The sequence below is a fragment of the Lepisma saccharinum genome, chromosome 7 (genome assembly GCF_977018435.1).
Source record: "Lepisma saccharinum chromosome 7, izLepSacc3.1, whole genome shotgun sequence".
Taxonomy (NCBI): Eukaryota; Metazoa; Arthropoda; class Insecta; order Zygentoma; family Lepismatidae; genus Lepisma; species Lepisma saccharinum.
Window position 1 is genome coordinate 38,854 of NC_139235.1, and position 19,886 is coordinate 58,739.

Consider the following 19,886-nt stretch of genomic DNA (forward strand, 5'->3'; position numbering starts at 1 on the left):
GGAAAGATGGAAAGAAAGAAAAAATAAGAAAGAAAGAAAAAATTAAGAAAGAAGGAAAAATAAGGAAAGAAAGAAAAATAAAAAAGAAGAGAATGAAAGAAGTAAGAAACAGAGAATCAAATGAAAAAATGAAAGAAAGAAGGAAGGAAGAGAAAAAGAGGAAAAGATAGAAAGAAGGAAAGAAAAATTAAAGAAAGAACGAAGTAAGAAAGAAGGAAAGAAAGAAGGATATTAAGAAAGAAGAAAAGAAAGACAGAAGGAAAAAGAAGTAGAAAGAAAGAAGGGGAGAATGAAAAAAGAAAAATAGAAAGAGGGAAGGAGAGAAGATAAAAAGAAGGAGAGGACGAGAGAATGAAGGAAGGAAGGAAAGAAAGAAAGAAATTAAGAAAGATAGAAATAAAGAAGGAAGTTAAGGAAGAAAGAAAGAAGGAAAGTTAGAAAGAAGGAAAGAAACAACAAGGAATGAAGGAATAAAAGAAGATGGGGAAAAAGTAGGAAAGAAAGAAAGAAGCAAATATAGAAAGAAAGAAGCAAATATAGAAAGAAAGAAAGAAAGAAGCAAGAAAGGGAAAAGAAGGAGAAAAAGAAAGAAAGAAGGATGGAAGGAAAGAAAGAAAGATAGAAGGAGAGTAAGAAAGTTGGAGAGAAAGAAATAAATAAGGAAGGAAATAAAGAGAGAAAGATGGAAAGAGAGAAAGAAAGAAAGAAAGAAGGAAAGAAGGAATGAAAGAAGGAAAGAAGGAATGAAGGAAGGAAAGAAGGAACGAAGGATCGAAAGAAAGAAGGAAAAGGAAAGAAAGAAAGAAGGATAGAAGCAAAGAAAGAAGGAAAGAAAGAATGAATTAAAGAAGGGAAAAAAGGAGAAGGAAAAAAGAAGAAAAGAAAGAGAGAAAGAAAGAAGGGAAAAGAAAGAAAAAGAAAGATAGAAGGAAGGAAGGAAGAAAGAAAGAAGGAAAGATAAGGAGAAAGAGAGAAAGAAGGAAAGAAGATAAAAAGAATTAAATAAAAAGAATGAGGGAAGGAAGGAAAGAAATGAGGAGAGTAAGAAAGAAGAAGAAAGAAAGAAAAAGAGAAGAAGAGAAAGAAAAGAAGAAAGAGGGAAAGAAAAAATAAAAGAAAGAAAGAATTAGAGAAAGAGAGAAGGAAAGAGAGAAGGAAAGAAAGAAAAGGAAAGATGGAAAGAAGGAAAGAAAAAATTAAGGAAAGAAAGAAAGAAGGAAGGAGAGAAGAGAAAAAGAAGGAAAGAACGAGAGAATGAAGGAAGGAAAGAAAGATAGAAGGAGAGAAGGAAATAAAGAATGAAATTAAGAAAGAAGAAAAGAAAGAAAGAAAGAAGGAAGGAAACAAAGAAACAAGGAAAGAAAGAAGGAAAAAAGAAATATAAAAAAATTAAAGAAAAGAGGAAAGACAGAAGGAAAAAAGAGAAAAAAAGAAGGAACGAAAAAGGAGGCATAGAAATAAGGAAAGAGAGAAGGAAAGAAATGGAAAAAGGAAAGGGGGAGTTCAAGAAAGAAGGAAAGAAAGAAATAAGGAAAAAAGGAAAAGGAAAGAAAGTAGAAAGGAATGAAAGAAAGAAGGATAGAAAGAAAGAAGAAAAGAAAGAAAGAAAGCAAGTAAGAAAGAAAATAAAGAAGGAAAGAAATAAAGAAGGAAAGAAGGATAGAGGGAAAGAGAGAAAAAAGGAATGAAAGAAAGAAGGAATTAAAGAACGAGAGAAAGAAGAAACAAAGAGAGAGAAAGAAAGAAGGAAAGAAACATATAAGAAAGAAAGAAGGAGAGAGAGAAAGCAGAAAAGATAGAAAGGAAGAAAAAAGGAAAGAATAAAGGAAAGAAAGAATGAAAGAAGCAAATAAAGAACGACAAAAAGAAAGAAATAAAAAGGAAAGAAAGAGAGAAAGAAATAAAGAAAGGAAGAAAGAAGTAAAGAAAGAAAAAAGAAGAAAAGAAATTAAGAAAATTTTAAAAAAGAAGGAATTAAGAAAGAAAGAAAAAGAAAGAAGGAAAGAAAAAGGATGGAAATAAAGAAGGAGAGAAAGAGAGAAGGGAAAAAGAAAGAAGGAAAGAAAGAAAAGGGAAAATAAAAAAGAAGGAAAGAAGGAGAAAACAAAGATGGAAAGAAAGAAAGACAGAAGGAAAAAATCAATTGTGTTTTCAAACAAAACTAAAAATGTGGTTTTGCAGATTTAGACAGCTCGTGGCACTACTTCCGAATAACCTGTGATAACCGTGAAAGAGAAAGAGGATGACAAGAATGTTTCTCAGCCATTGTTCGAAAGCAAATGTGGAGAAGACCAAACAAATTGCTGTTTTAAATGTAATTATGAACGTTAAATCATGTCAAAACGTGTTTGTTTGTTACAAATAATACAAACATTTATGTCATTAGCCAATTTTAAATGAAAATAAGACTCTTCCTGTAAAGCAAGAGAGTAAGGTCGTCAAAATGACTAACGGCTTAGCTTTAGCGTTCCTGATTTTCCACCTTAGCTCTCCAGGGTTGATAGAATAAAGAACAAAAGAAGGATAGAAAAACAGAAGAACAAGGTCCTGGGAGAGGAAGAAGGAAAGGAAACGAAAGGGAGGGGTACAAACAAAGAGAGAGAGAGAGAGAGAGAAATAGTGAGAAAGAGAAACAGTAAGAATGAAAGATATAAGAAGGTAAAAGAGAAGCAGAAAAAGAAAGATCAAGGAAGTGAGAGATTGAAGAGCAAAAGTCGCTGTTCGGACGACGCAAGTGAATCGAAAGACGTGGCCAGGACCGGCGGAAGAGAAGGAGGCAGCGTGCCACAGCATAGAGCGTCAAATTTCCAGGGCGGCAAAATTGTAAGAGAAGTAAGCCTATTGAAAACTTTGGAAGGTATAATATTACTCTGTACAGCATGTTCGAAATAGGCTCAATAATAAGTAAATGGTTACAGGAAAACGACGTTAGATTACTTCGATGTGATCAAGGAATTCGCTAGTGCCAAAGCAATAAGACCTTACAACTATAGTTCATTATCACAATATTTTAGTACAAATTAGAAGAGGATATGTTGTTAGTAGTTACACTTAAAACCTACGTTTTGTAGTTTTATTATTTTAAGGACTGTATTAACAATCAAAATTGATTCCATTTTATGCAAGATAGCATTATACGAAAAAGAATATTAGGGCTACATGTAATTATTTTTAAAAATCCAATTCAGTCAACAGTAATTGTACGACGTGTATTTTCTCACAAGCATATGGATCGTTTATCTGTGTATGTGATGAAAAGCACGTCTGATATGGAGGCTTCAGACCGCGAAACGCTACAGCGAGGTTTCGCACCGAAGTGACAAGCGACACAGGCCCATTTACCGCGCATTTACCATTGGGAGTCTGAGCGGCACGTGCAGCTTGTCGTGTCGCTTCGGTTCGAAAGATTTCATTGATTGCTGATGGTTTGCTTGCAAGACATACGTACGTGAGCTTGTTATCATGTTATCAATAACATTCAGTGTTGGTGATAGAAAGATAGATTAAATAATTCGTATAATTTACATACTCAGTAACTGGGAAACATGTATATCTGGTTGGGATATTCATAACCAGAAGGTAGAATTATAATTCAAAACTGGGAGGGGGTTCTCTACTGCAATCACACCCTGGGCCTGTTGTATTCTGCATCAAGACATAATTTGAACTTCCCTCTAAGTGTGGCTGTCATTCCACAAGAGAAACACATGAAATTGTTAATTCTCAGATATAAAGTTTCATGATGATTTTTCTAATTTTTTGGCAGGGGGAGGGGGCTAATGTCTGGTCCTGGGGAGCTTAGGCCCCTCCTAACTAACTACGCCCATGTTCGTGCGTTGAATTGCTGACCCGGTCCGACACCACGAAAGGTCAAATTGAACGCATCAGGATTGATTGGTCGCCAACATTCCCGTCTCTATAGTAACACGTCTCGAGTGAAACACACGCCGCGAATCGATGGCTAGTTTCCGCTCACCGAGTGATGGGAACGCATCGCCTCGCCGTTACCAAACACCGCGAAGGCATCTCGGTTCGAACCTGCTTCCAGAACTGATGAATATATTCGCATCGAAAGAGAAAACACTTTTTTGGCGAGAGCTTCAAACTCGGAAACATCACTCGTCCTCTCCAAGTACGTTAGTTCTTCAAGCGAGGTTGCAACACTGACTAGCACGTTTCGTGCAATAGGTAAGTTACCTAGAGGCAAAAAAAAACATAATATTTTGCACTCCTTATGTCTTTGTTCCTTAAAAGCACATTTATATTGCAATGAAATAAAGTCGCACGGGACATGATACCGTAAATTTAACTATACTTTTTTTTAATAAGCAGCCTACTTATCTTAAAGTAATTTGTAACTGAACTGACAATATTTTATTACTCTAGAAAATACTAATGATAGTGCAAATTAATTTAATCATGCACACGCTGAAAAATATATTTTCGATTGGCGTGTATGTTGTCGAAACTGTCCAGCAGTGGCAGCGCCAAAAAATAAAGAGTGTAGGGGTACAAAATATGCATTTGCCTACTTGCTTTATGTTGGTTAATTTGCTCCCTCCCTCCACGCCCAGGCGCGGATCTACAGGCAGGGCGACAGGGGTGATCACTCCTCCCAACTGACACGTTTTTTGCATGTATTATTATGCGTAATACTTTTGAAGTCTTTTATCACCAAGTTTAACAGGTTCGAGCAGAGGCGCGAAATTAAGATATTTTTTGGAGGGGGTGGGGGAGGATAAGATTGGCATAAACAATATTTAATATGTGTAAATATATGTAAAATGTGTTCTTCTAATTTTAGTGGTACAGAAAGTGTCTTGCCGCTATGGGCTCGAGAACATATTTTTTAAAGTTTGATTAAAGTCTTCACATGATAGACTGATCGGAATTGGACCTACAGTTTAAAATACTTTCTCGTGAATATCCCTCTGAGAAGGCATATAATTTGCTTCAATATCTAACATATGTACATATTTTAACATCCTACATGACTGGAATTCATTCTCAGTTATGTCAGTATCATGCTTCAGACCAGATACAAGCTTGTCAGATTCAACACTTATCGTACTAGAATCCTTATTATCTAATGTTGTACACACTTCCTTTCCTGATGGAGTTATTAAACTTATATTCGTAAGAAAGGAACACCTAAAATAATGTCTGCATTAAGTTCTTTTAAAATGAAAAATTCCATTGGAAAGTATTCGCTGTCAATCTGAATATTTATCGTCTTACAACCGACAATTTTGCACTTTTTATTTCCAGCAAATCCAGATAATCCAATTTCATCCACCTTGTCCAACGTAAGATTACCAATACATGATGATATCTTAAACCAGACCTCATAATTCATAACATTTGCTTGGCTACCACAATCTATTATACAAATGATAGGCAATTGACATATAATTCCATGTACAATTGGAACTTCTGTTAAAGGTACAAGAATATCTTCATCGTTAATAGCCCAGTCAGGTTCTTCCTCAAACCATTCTAACAAAAAATTAATTTGCAAGTTACTTAATGCATTTTCATTCGAAAATTGCATAGCATCACAAACATTAAATAAATCATTTGACTCTTCCTTGTGCCTCTTGTAGGTAGTGCAGAGGGAAAGAGGCTCTTCCGACTGCCACTTTAATTTAAAGTAGACTGCCTTTCGAACTGCTGTTGCCTAGCATCATTAAATTGTAAAGACTGAACACCAGAAGTTGGATTTCGAGTCAAATTAGGATTTACACCAGTAAATCAGCATATTTCTGGGCTGATTCCACACTGTATCGCTCACCACTGGCACATCTAGATTTTGTGGTGGACAGTTTTCGTAAACAGAGGGAAACAAAGATCTGTTACTATTATAGTAACCATTCCTAGAAAATCTGTAATTGGAATTCTCATTCGGGATATTTCTATTATTATTACGGTAAAACCTGCCAGTATTGTAAAAATTCCTAGGAAACATCTGATTTCTATTTCGTCGGAAATTTCCAAAATTAGTAGCATTATTTGCATTATATCTTGAACTCATAGATTGGTTTACATTGTCTGAACTATTTCCAACAGAGGCATCCAACAGAAGGCAGAGTTTAAGTAGAAGAAGAACTAGTACTTCTTGTTTGTCGAATATTTACTTGTCCTACATTTAATCTTTGATGTTCATTCTTCTTAAGACCTTTGTTAGACTTGTCGCAATCTAAATATTCAGGTAAATACATAAGTCCTTTCCTACTAGTTCTAATAACATCTAATTTACGAAGCATATTTGTAAGCTGATCCATCGTCTGAACACTATGACAAGCGATATTGTTAGCAACATTATCAGGCAACTGGCTCATTATCAATTGTATAACATCAACATCATTCGGATTGTTTACTAAATTACAATATGTGGAATGTGTTTTTAGTGCAAAGGTTTCTAAACTTCCATGTGCAGTTTGGTCGTATTTTTTATTCCTTAAAACAGCTAACTGTGACTGCAACATTTGAGGCGAAGCAAACTGTTGAATAAACTTACTTTCGAAATCAGTGTAAGAACAGAAATATCTTTTGTGCGTTCTAAACTAATAAGCTGCTCGATTTGTAAAACAATTTTGAATGCTCTGCAATCGTTTATCAGCAGGCACTCCTATCAGATCTAACGTTGAGTTTAATTGTTCCAAGTATTCTCTTGCAGATTGCTTTTCAACTCGATCTGAGAACTTTGGTAATATAGACAATTCATTTAACTTCAAATGTCTATCTTTCCTCATGTACAAGGGCAAAGAATCAGAGTTCGGTCTTGCATTATAATCTTCTTGAAAATTATGTGCACCATTACAATTTTCTATTCCATTCACAAATGAACTATCATGAATGTTTGGTGACTGTTGATTACCAGCAAAATATGTGCAAGGTTAAGAACGATTAAACAGTTTCATTCTAGACTCATCGTTATCATTATGAGAATTAAATGCTCTCTGTGTATTATTCATTCTTGAAGCTGTGTTATCAGACCTGTCTGGATGAATTTGAGTATAATTAGTAGAACCGGAACACCAAGTGCAAGGATAGTTTGTGTAATTCAAATTACAATATCCTCCATAACTGCGGAAGTCCTCTGGCCTACCTAACATATTTGATGTTGTTTCAGGAAATGCGTTATTGAAGGAAAAATCAATGTTATTCTCAGTTTGTACTCTGTGTTCCTTTAAAATACAACTAGAACTATTCATACAAGAGCAATTAGAATTTACTTGCGTCTTTCTAGCATTATGTAAACTAGATTGTTTGCGATTTTGCTTCCAACTTACATGCTTAAGATGTGGTTCCCTTACATAAAACGTCTTTACTTTAGTAGTATCCTTAGAGTTAATAGAACTTCCATCTGAATCACTCAAACCAGAATCATGATTATGACCAGTTCCAGAATCACGCCTTACATTTAATCTTCTCGATTGGCGATTTGCAACATTATCAATACCATGAACTTGAGTGTTCGTATTAGAATATTTGTTATGAGAAGTACCTGTAACAGTACAATCAGCACCACCATAATTTACATTAACTGGTTTCTGCATATTATTCTCAATGACATCAACACGCAATGCAAGCTGTTTCAAATTATTATCGTACTGATTAACAATTTCGAAACACTGTGAAACGTTGGAATCCAATGTTTCAACTTGCGAACAACAATCATCAAATCCACATTTGAGTTTACCTATATCGTCTTTTGCACCTTGCAAAGAACCTTCAATTTCATTTATTTGTTTCTCACGAAGATCTTGTATACTAAGAATGTCTGATATTTTACAGTCATAATTTCGCATGCTTTCTTGCAACTTCTGGTTTAATTCTGCATTTGAACTTACACACGTTTCTGCTAAAGATTCTATTCTTATTGCTACATCAGAAGCCAACATGTCTGCTCAAAATAAAAATTCATATTCAATTTTAGACTGTAATTCGACATTGGAAGCTTCAATTTTGGATTTCAACTCTTCGTTGGAAGCTTCAAGCTGAGATTTTAATTCCTCGCTGGAAGATTTCAATTCTCTATTGGAAGCTTCAAGCTGAGATTTTAATTTTTTGTTAGAATCTTCAAGCTGAGATTTTAATTCTTTGTTGGAATCTTCAAGCTGAGATTTTAATTCTTTACTAGAATTAACTACCACGAACTGAATGCTCTTGATTGTTTCTAGCAGATCGTTAAAATTAGGACTAATACTCTCTTTGTAAGCTGACAAGTCATATGGATTATAACTAGGTTCACAAGATTTACAAAAGTAATTCTCTACTGTAGTAGAATAAATAGACCAATGAACAACTGACAACTTAAGACAAGAAAAGTGAAACCATGAAAGACATTTATAGCACTGAACAAATCTGATGTCAGCTTTCGTATCACCCCAACATTACACCTTGCGAGTACTGGTATCAATCTTATCATCAGAATTAACTTCTTGACCTTGAACGTTTGTAAACGTTGCTAGATATGTGCCCTCGTATTGAAAAACCGGTTTTCTTTCTGCTACGAGATTTAGATGAATCTCTGGAAGACATTTTTCATTAACGAAAAAAAAACTTACACACTTAAATACTTGAATATCAATCAAATGCAGTTAGAATCCGCTTCAATCCCAGACCTTTCACATCATTTATCCGAAGAACTGCTTAACTTCAGAGTCCTGTCACACGGTCGCCACTTTTTGCTAGTGTCGTAGAGGCTTGAGCATTTTACATTATACTCAGTAAATCACTGTTCTACCACACAGCAAATTATGAAATAACAATAATGTTTCCTCCTTCCCTTATTTTATTATTTTAGTACCGGAATCTAATTATAGGGTGAAGAAAAGGGGCTAGCGAGAGGTTGTGTAACAAGGCTCAGACCTTTATAATTTCGGAGTGACGCCTCCGTCCTCCAGGTACATACCTGCGCTCTGTCTTCCTCGATGTTGACTCACTAAAATCAAATCCAAAACTGATCCCGAAATTTCCTTCCGATCTTCTCAGATCGGTTCGGTTGCTTCGCTATACAAATTCCAATACCTGTCGATTCAGATCCATCTGCCAGGCTGGTACCTTTCCACGGACGAGGCAAGTAATGGAATTTGTAAGGTCTGCATTCCAAACCGACGAGAACATCCTGTCTCCGTAATGTTTCGTTTCAAGTACACCTTCTAATTTTTACCTACAAGTCAACATACCCCCCTGTCAAGAAGCGTCATTTCCGATGGTTGCTTGTCTGAGTGTATCATTTATTGGTTCATACATGTTAGAAATTCCTTTGAAACGATATAGAAGTACATCAAGAAACTATCAAGACTGGTAAGCAGAAAAATTTTACCAGTACCAATCCATAATACTTATTATTATGCATAAATAATGCATAAACAACTAAATACCCATTAAGAACCAAAGAGCAGTAAGTTGATTAACTAAACATATGAATATAAAACCAAATTAAACTGTCAAATAGATTTGATGTTTTGCAGGATTTAAATGATGATGAAAATATAAATGAAACAGACGTAAATAAGAATTGGGAGCACATACGTAATGCAATAGAATCAGCAGCTAAAGAAAGTATAGGATACCATAAACCAAGAAAAAGTAAGCCATGGTTTGATAATGAAAGTCATAATCTAATAGAAATAAGAAATCAGGCTAGACTTAGGTGGTTAAATAACTCGGATGATACAAATCTAAGCAATTATAATAGAATAAAGCGAGAAGTTAACCGCACGTTTAGAAGTAAAAAAAGAGATTACTTGAAAAGCAAAATGAACGAAATTGAAACAAACAGCAAAAATAAAAATATCAGAGATTTATATAAAGGTATAAATGAGTTTAGAAAGGGGTGGCAATCTAAAGTAAACTTGATAAAAGATAAAGACGGTGATTTTCTAGCTGACCCAAGCGATATTCTAAATAGATGGAAGAACTATTTTAATGACCTTTTAAATGTCCATGTAGGAGATATATCAGAAGTGAATGAAGTACACACAGCAGAACCTTTAGTTCCAGAACCTAACTTGACTGAAGTTAAAGATGCTATTAAAAGGCTAAAGAATAACAAAGCACCTGGCATTGATTTAATACCAGCTGAGTTAATTAAATATGGTGGAAATTCATTAATATGTCAAATTCATAAATTAATTTGTTTAATATGGAATAAAGAAGAAATCCCTCAACAGTGGAAAGAATCCATAATTGTTCCTGTGTTTAAAAAAGGTGATAAAATGAACTGCAGTAATTACCGTGGAATTTCTCTACTCTCAACAACATACAAAATATTGTCTAACATTCTTTTAACAAGACTAACCCCATATGCTAATGAAATTATAGGTGATTATCAATGTGGATTTAAACGTAACAGATCAACTACAGATCAAATTTTTCACATCAGACAGACACTTGAAAAAAAGTGGGAATATAATCAAAATGTCCATCAGCTATTCATTGATTTCAAAAAAGCATATGATTCGGTCAAAAGAGATAAATTATATAATATATTAGTAGAGTTTGGAATACCTAAGAAGCTTGTTAGTATGATAAAAATATGCACCAGTGAAACAGAAAGTAAAATTCGTGTGGGTAATAATATGTCTGACAAATTTACAATTCATGATGGGTTAAAACAAGGAGATGCATTATCTCCATTGCTCTTTAATTTTGCCTTAGAATATGCTGTTAGGAAGGTAAAAGAAACTAAAGAAGGACTAAAATTAAATGGTGTGACTCAGTTGTTAGCATATGCAGATGATGTAGACTTACTGGGGGATGATGTGAATACAATTAAGAATAATGCTAAAATATTTTTCAAAACTGCTAAAGAGATAGGTTTGGAAGTTAACAAAGAGAAAACTAAATATATGCTTACAGGCCGAAACCAAGTGTTAGGTAATAATCAAAATCTAATTATTGATAACAACTCGTTTGAACCAGTTTCCAAATTCAAATACTTAGGAGTAATATTAACAAATGAAAATTATATTAAAGAGGAAATAAAAAGTAGGCTTAATTCAGGAAATGCATGTTACTTCTCTCTTCATAAACTTTTGTCTTCTCGTTTAATATCTAAGAAACTAAAGGTTAAAATATACAAAACAGTAATTTTGCCTGTAGTATTATATGGGTGTGAAACTTGGTCCCTTACATTAAAAGAGGAACATAAATTGAGAGTATTTGAAAACAAGATCCTTAGGAAAATCTTTGGACCTAAAAGGGATGAGGAGACAGGTGAGTGGAGAAGGTTACATAATTTAGAACTACATAATTTGTACTCATGTCCAGATATTATTAGAATAATTAAATCAAGAAGACTTAGGTGGGCAGGCCATGTGGCACGAATGGGAGAGGAAAGAGGAGTTTACAGAATTCTTGTTGGGAAACCTGATGGTAAGAGACCTGTAGGAAGGCCAAGACGAAGATGGAGGGACAACGTTGAGATGGACCTAAAGGAAATCGGTAGGGATGGAAAAGAGTATATAGAACTTGCTCAAGATAGGGAAAGATGGAAGGCCTGTGTTGCTGCAGCCATGAACCTTCGGGTTTAAGAAGGCTAGAGAGTTAGTTAGTTTATGAATATAAAATTAGTATAGTTCATTATAATACATAACCATAACCATTACCAGCACAAGAGCTTTTTTTACGATGTTTTTGTCCCTTAAATTGATTATTTTAATATTACGTTATCACTGGTGTTCTTTGCATCGACAATAAAAACGTAAATCATGATGCACTATACGCTATAATACCCAAATAGTCAAATCCTTGAACCAAAGTTTATAATTATTTACAAATCTGAATGAAATAATATTCACTTTTGATAAGGCATGCCATAATTACACTATGTAATCACTTTGAGAATATTCACCGTTTAAACACATTGTGTTCAAACCTTAAGGGTTCAATACGACATTATTTCGTATCATTGTGTATATTTTCACTTAATCACTTTGTTTTATCATCTTGAGAGTACCAGTTTCTTCTAAAATAATTCACGCAATGATTGCAGATCAGTATCATTTCGATTCCCCATGTTCTGAACTGTTCACGTTTGTCCATGCATAGAAATGTATCTGACTTCGTAGCACAATTGAAACGAACCTAGTTCCTGTACTTTATGTAGTCTATTGGGACTTCAGTAGGGATTGAAGTGGTGAACGTTGGCGTTTCCAGTTCTTCGAACTTCTTCATTTTCACACCTTCTTGCAACTTGTAACGATTGATGACATCCTGGGCAGCTGGGATGCTCTGGTGAATTGGCATTTGGAACATGTAATACTACTAATTGGTCCTGCTGAGAAGGATTTCCAAGTTCGTGAAATACTTGCCTGTTATACTAAGGTGTTGTAAGCTGGGAATCAGATCACAGTGGGAGAATCACATGTTGTCCTAGGTGAGAAACCTCTTACACTTCTTCTCCAACTTTCGCAACTGGGACAGAAGGTTATTCTTGGATGCATTGTCCTGTCTTAGCAGTATCAATTTGAATGTAATAGACACACATTCAATTAATGCTGATCCTTCTTTGTCCTGTCCAAACAAAGTGTAGCCTCCGGGAACATTCTTCTTGGCTTGGTTTTTATCTTTCTATTCTCCAATACGGCAAGTCCATCGTCCATCAAAATCTGGGGGGAGGGGGGATTGCTCCGAAATTGGATTTAAATCTGGAGTTGTATTCTGTATAAGGTTGAAGACAATTTGGTGGCGTTGGTCCTCGAGTTTTCCTCTGTCGATCTTCTATGATGCTCTGGTTTTGTAGGTACCTGTTAGAGGTGGTCTGAGCCATTGAAAGGAAGGAGAAAGAGAAAATAAGGATAGGAATGTAGTAGAGATTGGACATACACCAGTCGACATGTACTCAGCCAAGTGTAGGGCGGCTTTAGAAGTTCACTGTCTGCCTGCTGGACAGGGTGTCTAATCCATTGGCTAAGTGCAAGTCGGTGGTGATGTGCCTTAACAGATATTGTCAAAGTGATGTGATGGGATATCGATACAAGATTGTTTAGCCAGCGCTTTGGAAGAAGAAGGAATAGGGGGGGGGGTGCCGTTGATGGTCTGATATGTCTATTTTGTGCTATTCTTACAGGAATTATTTGTTCTTCATTTGTGACATTTATACTGCGAGCTTGTGGGGTAGGTTTTTGTCGACTGGGTGTTTGTTGTGCAAGGGGACGACAACAAAAACAGGATTTAATTTTACGAACAAAACATGCCGTAATTAATAAAAATAAGATAGTCCCTACAATTATTAAAGATATCGCTGTCGCTGTATGAGACGTAGTTTCGAAGGGCAGTGCATTAGTTCGAGGTATGCAACATAATGCGAATAGTCTCTTATGGACATTTAAAACGTATAAGAGGGTGAAAGTAAGTAATAGATTCCAAACGTACAAAAATATTAGCGGGGTCTCTTCGTGACAGAAAAATGAATTGAATGAAAGAATTTCCACTGTTTTATATTTGGGAAGATGAATATGGGGTATTTTTGTCGTCCATTGCGTATCGTACAGAGAGGAGACATTTCTCTGAGGTGAAATGGGATATGTCGTGCGAAGAAACAACTGCGAGTCAGCGCTCCACGCTGAAGGGAGAAGGTGGATCTGTCTTGTGACAGTCGCTGCGTTGTGGTCGCATGGATAAACAGGGTGTATTTCAATATCGGAAGTGATAGTGATTTTAACGTTACATTCTACATGGAGTAAGATAAAACCAGGGTCCTTGTGAGTTATAATATCTTCTATTATTTTCGATCCATTTGGATATTGATATATAATTGTGGGGGAGGGCATAAAGCGTTTCCCTTATTTTAATGGCGTCGGTGTGATGAGCGTCGTGGAATTGTAAGTGCAAGAGTTTAATGTTTCTTCAACTGTTTTAGCCTGAAGTAATTTAGAGATGCAATATGAATAACCTTCATGGCGACTAACGTGATTTGGAATTCTACATAATTTTCCGTTTCGAATTTGGCATTCATGTAAATCGAATCCTGCGATCGTGGAATTTTATTATTGTATTTTACTGCTAGTGCTGGTACTGACGAAATCATGCAAGTTAAATTGTTATGAGCAAATGGAATTGGTATTATTTCATATATTTCAGGTTTTGAATGGATTTGTTTAATAGGTACTTTCAGTTGGATATATATCCTTTCTTGAGATATCTTACATTGCACTAAAGGGGTTTGATAATATATATCAATTAAATGATCGGGAATTGCTACTTCATAACCGTCCGAATTAATGTGGTTCTGCAATTTTGTGGGATCCTTGCGTAGGACGTTTGTCGGTACTACTTGTTTCGTCAAGAAATGATGCCTACAGTTTAAAACTATCTGTTCATAGTGATAAATTTGTAATAGTTGCGCCAATTGTAATTGCATTATCATCAGTTCTGACAAAAATCCATGAGTTACAGTCTTGCTTTAAAATTCCCCCTATCGTCTAGAATTATTTCTTGTTGGGTTGTTAAAATGTCCATTTGTATATCGCAGTGTTGAAATACAGAAGTTAGTTGTTTCTCGTACGTTTCTATTTCGGATGAAATATTTGCGTAAAACAAATGGTTAGATTCTAATTGATTACGCATAGCCGCGATTGTATTGTCAATGGTTGCAACATGATCGAATAAAGGTGTTATCTGATCTTGATCAACGAATCCGCAACAATAGCTGCTGAATTTCCCTATAAATGATAACAGTGCTCTTTTTGCTCGACATGCGGCAGTAGAGTTTTGACTATACGTGTGATTCCTTTGAAATATCGAAAAATGATCAAACAAATGTTCCTGAAGTCTCTCTAATCCTTTAGCTAATTCGGAATTTGTTTCATATTTCAATGTTCCATCGCACGTAGCGTTTATGATACTTGTTTTGAATGTTTTGATGTGAGGCATGGTAATGGATACATTGTAAAAGAGTGGAATGGAAAAAGCATAAGGGAGAATTTGGGGCACTTCTTTTAGGTAAATGCCAGTTGAGATTTCCATCATCGGTGGTTGTGGATGTGGAAGTGCTTGGGAAAGAATGGTTGTGAATAGGAAAAAACAGAGCATCATGATTGCCGATCCTGAAAGTATGAACGAAGAAGTATTGCTGGAGTGATATCTGTTAAAGCATTTACTTTATTTTATTTATCTTTTTTTTTTGCAATGAAACACAAGAATTATCAATATTTATGAAAATTAATTCATGTACTGTTCTCAATCATATGTATTATGAGGAATTCGTTATATATATGGAATTACCAGAATTCCAGAAATTGTGTACTAAGGGATATCAGATACGCTCAAGTGCGCACTATACTTAAATGGCTATCTTTGAAGATAAAACCTGTCCCTAGCCTCATTAAACTTCACATAAGTGAATTATTATTATTGCGAGCGTAAATTCATACATACTGTATATAAATATAACTTGTGCACTATTTCATTAAAATTATAACAGGAGTGTATACTCTGCAATATACGTATGTATATTGTTGTAGAGAATTTACACTAAATATCTTAATGCTCGTTATTATCTTAATGTTCTAATTTCTCTATTATATAAGTTTCTTGCATAATCGTGTTTCACTGTAACCTTCGAATGCAGATGATGTGAGTTTTGGACAAACTGCTTACATGCGAAACGTCTGTCACTTCTGCTAGTTGCTTGTTGTTCGTTTGATGTCACTTTCACGATGACCTCACGCTACTTAGTTCCTTGGGCGCTGTAATAGGAGATGTATGTCTTTTGTTGATATCGCTCTCTTCCAAGTCGAGGAGGCGAGTGTTGCAATCTTCATGAAAATAAACCAGTTTATTCAACGAATGACAGTTTGGCGTGGTTATCACGAAATTCTTTTTTTTTTTTTTGGAAGAGGACAGTTCCTGTATATTTTGATAAGATTTAACAAAATAAATGCATTTAGGGTTTAATTAAACATGGATGCTTCGATTGGATTGCTTGTTTTGTAGCGTCGCTTTTCTTCCCCTTTGACTAATCGCGACGATGACGATGAAATGATGGAATGACAACGTTCTTTCCCATTTGACTTTCTGTGGAATTATGTCCCTTTGACTTCTGTCTGTTCGGTTTCTGACTGTTCTGCAGACATTTCGTCGATGTTATCATTTTCTTCTTGTATTTTCTCCTTTTCTTCGAAGAAGGGTTTGACTCTTGTTATGGAAAATGTGTCAATTTTATCCTTTCCTCGGCCGTCCTTGTAGCTTATTCGTACGCTGTTGGCATTTTCCATTTCAAGAACTGCTTAGGTACATTTCTTTTCGGTACTGTGTCTAAAATTAGCACTTTTTGTCCAGGTTCAAATGCAACGTGCCGTGTGTGTTGGTCTGAGTACTTTTTCTGTGTTTTCAATTTCTTCTGGAGATTTTCCTGTGCTTGTTCACGCATCGCTTGCAATATGTCTAGGCGTGCCTTGTTAGAGTGCTGCAACGAATTTGGATCTATTCCTAGCAGTGAATCCATCGCATTTTTTGGTTCGTAACCGTGCATAAGGTAATGTGGAGAATATCTTGTTCCTGTGTGTACTTCTGAATTTATCGCAAACGTTATGGCCGAGAGATACAGATACCACTGTGCACATTTTTTCATTACATACGGTCTCAGCCTTTGCTTTAATTTCTGAATGTGTCTTTCGGCGAGTCCAACTGTTTCGTGGAAATCTGTGTTTGCGAATCTGAGTCTGACGTTCAATATTTGACTTAATTGTTCCATGATTTTTGAAGTGTTCGCTGGTGCACGATCAAGCGTGATGTTGTCTGGCACACCAAATCGCAAAATGATCTGTTCCATTAATGCATTGTCGATCGTTTCAGCGTCAACTGAAGGTATAGATGTCGTTACCATGTACCTGGTCGCTTGATCAACGCAGATGATGTCCGTGGTTGGCTGTGGCCTGCAGTGGACCGCACGTGTCGATGACCCACTTCCTGGCTGGGGTGGCGATCGGTTCGAACGTCTGAAGGGTGAGCTTCTTTGGTCCGAAATCTCTCTTCGACATCTGGCATTCGAGGCAACTTTTTGATTTCATGTACACCCATCGTTTTAATCCTGGGATGTAAAATCTTTTCCTGAAATTTTCATACATGGAAGATGGTGAAGCATGAGCTGCAACCTGCGCAACACCCTCGCTTGAGCAGCTTGTCTGACCACCTGCCCAGATCGTTCTTGGCAGGCATTGTAGACCCGCCGGGTACCCGCAGTCTTACGATACCTAGTAGGTCTCAGTTCGTTCTTTCCATCAACTGCAGACCCCTCCCTCTGCATGACGTAGTTGCTTCGAGTAGAAACTGCACCGGGCACACACCGTTGTGCGGTGTTGCCAACTTAGATTTTCACTACTTAAAAAAGGGAACTCAAAGCTTCGTAAGCCACATCACCAATGAAATGAGATTTACGAATGTTGCTACCCCCCACACACACACATTGAAATAGGTTTTCCGTGGCACAGGATCCATAAGTATATGTCGTAAACAACCAATATACGTATATATAGTGATATAGGGCAGGACTGAAACATGTCACGTTCGACGCTGAGGTCGCGAGTCGAACAACACACTGTTCTACTGCGAACACCAGGGCCGTAGCCAGCCAGGGGCATTGCCGTTACCCTCGTTTGGGGAGGGGGGTTTCAAGTACTTGGATAAACGTGCCAACAACAACATTCACAATAATAGTAATAAAGTAGCATGAAAGGCATTATTATCCTCATAAATCACGCAAAAAGGGCACGCAAAGAGGGAATAGAAGTCCGTTCTCACGTATTTGTGTTGAAACAGAGGATTAGAAATATTTTTTTTCAACACGTCAATTTCACATTAGCTAATAATGGAAAACAAGCACACAAACTGTTTTTGAAAGAAAGAAAGTGCATGATAAATGCATTCCGAATGTACATACATATGTGAGGTAAAATTTCCATCTACAATATTTTCTTTTCACATGGAGCGACGTATTACATAATCAATTCATCCAACCAGTAGCGTACGCAGGATTTCATCAAGGGGGGTGTTATTTCTAAAACTTTTTTCCAAATTCACAGTACCATTGTTTTATTATACTTTAATTAAATAATAATAATCACAATTAATTAATAATACTTATAATTAATTAATTAGCTAAATTAATACTAATAATACTACTAATACCACTACTACTACTATTAAGTAGTAGAGATCTCCATAAATATAGTATTTATGAAAACATTAGAACGAAATTACTTTCTAGTCATTCGATTTTTAGCAAATCCTGGGAGCATTTTTTTTGTTTCTTTGTTACGAAATAATTGTCTGGTCAACGAGGTGAGACATTTCAAGGGTGAAGAAGATCCATAAATACAAGAAAATATATTAAAATAAATTGAAATAATCAAAGTATGAAACTCATCCAAGGAGCTGCGGTGATCTGGTCGGTAGAGCGTCTGACAAGTGACAATCACGCGGGAGATCCGGATTCGATTCCCGAAATTGGTTGGAATTTTTCCGGCTTCTTCCCCGCATAAATGTCCCCGATAATTCACAACTGGATTGTCTCCCTGTTCTTACCAATAAAACATTTTACAATAGTTAAGCTTATTGTCGTTTGAATAATTGTCTAGTCAAAGGTGACACATTTTAAAGAGAGACATGCAAACGTGCTGCGGTAAACAATACAATGGGAAGGCGAATTGGTGACGAATTGACCGCCTAGCCTTTGTCTATACATTAGCCTCTTACAACGAACCGAGAACTTTATTTAGTTAATTCTCATTGTTCACACAAAAAAAATACATGTTCGTTGAACACTGGCGTACGTAGACGGGTGGCCGATGGTGTTCCAGCCCCTACCGAAATTTTGAGAAAATCAGAATTTCCAAATAAAAATCAATTAAGAACTTTAAAAAAATCAAAATGTGTAAATGCGAAACCTCTGTTACAGTGAATCCCGATTACCATTTTTCTCTTTGAATACAATTTTAATAGACTGAAAAGCTCCAAAAATACGAAATATTTTATTATGCATCCTGCCCTCCAAAACGAAGCCATGTGCTATCCACATTTACTATTCCAGCCCCTCCCGAAAAAAAATCCTGCGTACGGCAGTGTATTGAACATTGTTGCAACTGAGATACAAAACAACTTTTTTCCCTCTTAAATCATAGTTACCCTAACCTAACCACATAAACTGGTTTCAAGGCATCACTCTGAAAGACGCGTGTGTTTGGAATGCTGTGCTTTCTCCATGCTGCATGGAAATAATAATTCAAATTATTATTATTATTAGTAGTAGTAGTAGAAGAAGTAGTAATTGTAATATTATTGTCCCAGATCTTTGACTGTGAAAAATTGACTAATTTTTTTCATAATATTTCACAAGCTCAAGGGGGGGGTTTAAACCCCGTAACCCCCCCCCCCTTGCGTACGCCACTGCATCCAACTCGTAACAAACCAACATTAATAGCAAATAATATCATGGGCCGCCATAGCATTCTCTGTTTTAAAACTTTTCTCACTTAGATCGTTCGGCGCTCAGGGCCGACTCCCGCTACCCCTTTGCTACGGCATTGAACTTGATGAGACTGCATAATATTTCATGGCCGTAGGCAGGAAAAATTTTCGGTGGGGGTTCATTCATAATTGTTCCCAGGGCGTCACCAGAAATTTGAATAATAGAAATAATAATAATAATTGTACAATAATAATGAAAATTTCATAATAATAAAACAATTTTATTCCATAATAATAATACTAATAATAATTATTATTATATTATTGTTATATCCTTGAGGGGGCTTACTCAATCCAGCAGATGAGTGAATATCCAGCATAAGTTTCTTTTTGTTTTTTTTTACGTTTCATACAGTGTGTACTGAAATGCACAATTATTTTACTTCGTCATTAAGGTTTAGATACCT

At 35.9% G+C, this 19,886-nt stretch overlaps 1 protein-coding gene and 1 pseudogene across 2 annotated transcripts in view; one reads left to right on the forward strand and one right to left on the reverse strand.

Moving 5' to 3' along the window:
- The first annotated feature begins 3,981 nt into the window (after window positions 1-3,981).
- The window catches only part of LOC145990111 (uncharacterized), a 67,893-nt gene continuing 51,988 nt past the window's right edge, over window positions 3,982-19,886 (forward strand). The window contains exon 1 of one of the 2 annotated variants that reach the window (XM_083125765.1): window positions 3,982-4,188. The gene's annotated coding sequence lies outside the window, so the exon portion shown is untranslated. Of the gene's footprint in view, window positions 4,189-13,596; window positions 13,716-19,886 lie in introns of those variants that run through there. The other variant, XM_083125766.1, reaches the window with a different exon arrangement.
- LOC145990073 (chloride intracellular channel Clic pseudogene) lies at window positions 12,097-12,781 on the reverse strand (annotated as a pseudogene).